General features: G+C 33.8%; 1 pseudogene; it reads left to right on the plus strand.

The window, feature by feature from the left end:
* The first annotated feature begins 934 nt into the window (after positions 1 to 934).
* Positions 935 to 3,817, plus strand: LOC125853938 (receptor-like protein kinase ANXUR1; annotated as a pseudogene).
* The last annotated feature ends 851 nt before the right edge of the window (positions 3,818 to 4,668 follow it).

A 4,668-nucleotide genomic window follows, 5' to 3' on the forward strand; every position in this document is an offset into this window, starting at 1 on the left:
CAACGAGAGTGATGATAATGATTATGTAGATCTCACTCCCCAGTTTAGATCTTTGGACATTTATGAACTTTCTAAAATTTTGAAACGAATTTTAAAAGACTTTACAAGTGTTTAATTTATGATTTAGATACTTTTGAATGTTATTTTAAGTTTGTTGTTTTATGTTTTGTTTAGATTGTGTATAATTGTGTGTTTGATTGGGATGAATAGTGTAGAATTGAATTGCATTTGCAGGTGGGCAGCAGAAACTGTCAGTTTTTGCTGTAAAAAATATTGCAGAAAAAGCGACGGATAGCGTGGTTTAGTCCGTCGCTTTTCTGGGTTTTAATTTTTTTAAAAACCCAGAAAAGCGACGGATAGAGTGGTTTAGTCCGTCGCTTTTCTGGGTTTTTAAAAATAAAATTTCTAGAAAAGCGACGGACAATGTCCTTTTGTCTGCCGCTTTTGTGGGATTTCAAAAATAAAACTTCCAGAAAAGCGACGGACTGCGTCGCCTTTTAGAAATAAAAAAAATTAAAATTAAAATAAAGCAACGGACTCCGTCGTNTTGATTGGGATGAATAGTGTAGAATTGAATTGCATTTGCAGATGGGCAGCAGAAACTGTCAGTTTTTGCTGTCAAAAATATTGCAGAAAAAGCGACGGATAGCGTGGTTTAGTCCGTCGCTTTTCTGGGTTTTAATTTTTTTAAAAACCCAGAAAAGCGACGGATAGAGTGGTTTAGTCCGTCGCTTTTCTGGGTTTTTAAAAATAAAATTTCTAGAAAAGCGACGGACAATGTCCTTTTGTCTGCCGCTTTTGTGGGATTTCAAAAATAAAACTTCCAGAAAAGCGACGGACTGCGTCGCCTTTTAGAAATAAAAAAAATTAAAATTAAAATAAAGCAACGGACTCCGTCGTTTGTTTAAAAAAAATTCAAAAAAAAATAGTAAAAATGCGACGCTGTCCGTCGCTTTCTGAAAAGCGATGCTGTCCGTCTCCTTTTAGCGACGCAGTCCGTCACTTTTTGAAAAGCGTTGAGCTAAAAAGCAACGGAGGTGACTGCGTCGCTTTTCCGTCGATTTTGACCAAAAAAATGACGCAGTCCGTCGCTTTTGGCCGTCGTTTTTTGATAATTTTTTAGTAGTGTGAAAAGGCAATTCCTTTAGTAAAAGAGTATGTGATTCACGTTGATGATATAAAAGAAGATGATCTGCTTTGGATAGCAGTACATCCATCAGGAGACAATGCTGATTTTACTAATGCTACTGTAAATGGATTAGAGATATTTAAGATCAACGGTAGACAAACGAGCTTGGCAGGTCCGAATCCTACAATGTCAGATTTAATGATGAAGTATCAGGAAGAACATAGTAAAGAAGAAGCTCTGAGGGGATTCACTGATCAAGACAAATCACAGTCATATTGTTATAATTAGCGGTACTGCTGGTGTAGTCACTGCTGCATTTTGTCTAGCTGCTGTTTTAGTGTTTGTTGCTTTGGAGAGGAAAATAAGATCCCCATGATTTGAATCAGGCACGACTAGTTGGCTACTGATTTATGGCAACTCTCATTCTTGCTCTAGCAAATCAGCTTCCGGAAGAAGTGGTAATGGTACCACAACCATTTCATCAGATGCTACTAGTAATTGTTGATACTTTTCACTTGCTGAGATCAAACAAGCTACTAAAAACTTCGACGAATCATATGTCATTGGAGTTAGTGGATTTGGAAAGGTGTACAAAGGAGTTACCGATGGTGACACGAAAGTTGCAATCAAAAGATCAAATCCATCTTCAGAACAAGGAGTTAATGAATTCCAGACTGGATAGAGATTCTCTCAAAGCTAAGGCATTGACATTTAGTGTCCTTGATCGGATTTTGTGAAGAGAATAAAGAAATGGTCCTTGTTTATGACCATATGGCATATGGAACATTAAGGAAGCAACTTTATAAAGGTAAGAAAACTATATTATCTTGGAAGCAAAGGTTGGAGATTTGTATTGGATCAGCTAGAGGACTTCATTACCTTCACACAGGAGCTAAATACACTATTATTCATAGAGATATGAATAGTACAAACATTTTGTTAAATGACAAATGGGTTGAAAAGCTTTCAGATTTTGGACTTTCGAAAACAGGTCCAAACATGAACCAAGGATATGTTTCAACAGTTGTAAAGGGTAGCTTCGGGTATTTAGATCCCGAATACTTCAGTAGACAACAATTGACTCAAAAATCAAATGTGTTCTCATATGGTGTTGTCTTGTTTGAAGTACTGTGTGCAAGGCCATCACTTAACTCAAATCTTTCGAAAGAACAAGTTAGTCTTGCAGATTGGGCATTAGCTTGTCAAAGGAAAGGGAATTTAGAGGATATTATTAATCCACATTTGAAAGGAAAAATCAATCCTAAATGCTTGAATTTTTTTGCAGAAATAACTGAGAAATGCTTAGCTGATAATGGTATAAATCGTCCGTCCATGGGTGATGTGCTATGGAATCTTGAATATGCCCTTCAGCTACAAGAAAATCCAGATGGTGTTTTATCAACTTCCAAGGAAACGAAACAGGTTGATCATGGTAATGTTAGAGTTTTTCCCTGATTTTCTTACCTTATTTGAAGTTTATTTTTTCCTAAAAGAAAAGACAAAATATTACCATAAGTATTTTTACTTTTCATGAAAGGAAAATATATTTTTCTTCCATGTTTGGTTTGTTCCTTCCTTAGAGGAAGTGTTTGGAATCCTATAAATTGAAGACCCCTCTTCTCATATCAAGAATACAATAGCTTCCACATTGTAAACACCTAAGAGTTTTGTTTATGGGGAGATTTATTCTCTCTACAGTTTTTAATATTTTTCTATATATTAGTTTTCATATAATAATAATGTTTTTAGTATAATTTTTGTTATCTAATTTATTGTCTTATGATTTGCAAATTATAAACTTCCGCATGACGCCCTAATCACCTTTCATAACCCAACAAGTGGTATCAGAGCACATGGTTCAATGATCCAATGATCCAATGATCCAATGGTTCAACAAGATTGAAGAAAGGTTCAAGTGGTTTCAAATCAATTTGCAACAAATTTGATGGTAATGAAGATTTTCGTCAAGCTACATGTGGAGAAGAAATTTCAACCATATTTTCAACATTCCTGTTGCTGCAATTTTTAAAAATAAAAATGAAATATTTTAAAACCATTTTTAACCCATATATTTTAAACTTTATTTTTAACCATGACAAACAGTGGTGAAGACTATGTGAAGAGCAAGATTATCATGCATATGAAGAAGGTGGATCATATTTTGTCAAAAATCCCAGCCAAAAGGGGAGATTTGTTAGAGTTTTTTCCTGATTTTCTTACCTTATTTGAAGTTTATTTTTTCCTAAAAGAAAAGACAAAACATTGCCATAATTTTTTTTACTTTTCATGAAAGGAAAATATATTTTTCTTCCATATTTGGTTTGTTCCTTCCTTAGAGGAATTGTTTGGAATCCTATAAATTGAAACCCCTCTTCTAAGAGTTTTGTTTATGGGAAGATTTATTCTCTACAATTTTTAATATTTTTCTTTATATTAGTTTTCATATAATAATATTATGTTTTTAGTATAGTTTTTGTTATCTAATTTATTGTTTTATGATTTGCAAATTATAAGCTTCCGCATGACGCCCTAATCAACTTTCATAACCCAACAGACAATGCTGATCAACACAGTTTGATAGCTATGCATAGAAGCACTTTGAGCCTTGAAAGTGAAAATGAAAATGCTGATGGTAATATTGATGATGTCTTTTCACAAATTGTGAATCCAATAAGTATACAAAACTGAGCATTACACTATATATTTTATGTATCAACTATATATAAGGAGTATAGCTAGTGCGCGGTTGATTCCTCTGTGTCACATTTATGTACTTGTAAATATGTATATGTATATTTTAGTATATAATATAACAAAAAAGAACAAAAATATATTGTATTTTTGGTAGTGTGTTTGGACTCTGGACAAACTATGTGGTCTTCAGATACAGTTTGTATGCTATTTTCTATTTCTAACTGAACTAATCTAATATCATAGGCTTATTAGCTAAATTACAATTGACACATACAATACGTCTAGTCGCGTCTTGCGATTTTCACATCTCTACTATGCATAAGAAAGAATAACAATAACAAGAATTACTTAAGTTAGTCACTTTTTATTTTCTCTTTTTTTACTATACCACTTGCAAACAAAATGTGAACAAGGAGGACTTGGATAAAATAATTGTATAGTGTGCTCTAGTGAAGTTTTTTTTTTGTGGTTTTCCATCCTCTAGTATCCATTTTGGGGCCAGACTAGTTTGGAACTACGTCGGAAAGTCTCACTTTGGAGGTAAAGTGTTCTCTACTATAATGTGACTCCATACAAGGAGCTCAAATTTGAGACATGTGGTTAAGGATGAAAGAGTACTTACAACTTCACCACAACCTTTGATGGTGAAATCTTTCGAGATATCACAACAACTTTTTTTGTTTTATTCGGACAAAGTCATATTTTTGTTAGTTGAACTTCTACGCTAATAGAAATCTCTTATCTTAAACCACAAGTTTGTTGCAAATTCCCTGGGAAACAAAAAGCCTACAGATATAAATGACATCGCTTTGGCAACCTTGCCTTTTGAAACTCTCGATATTCCC

Source organism: Solanum stenotomum, chromosome 1 (assembly GCF_019186545.1).
Source record: "Solanum stenotomum isolate F172 chromosome 1, ASM1918654v1, whole genome shotgun sequence".
Classification (NCBI taxonomy): Eukaryota; Viridiplantae; Streptophyta; class Magnoliopsida; order Solanales; family Solanaceae; genus Solanum; species Solanum stenotomum.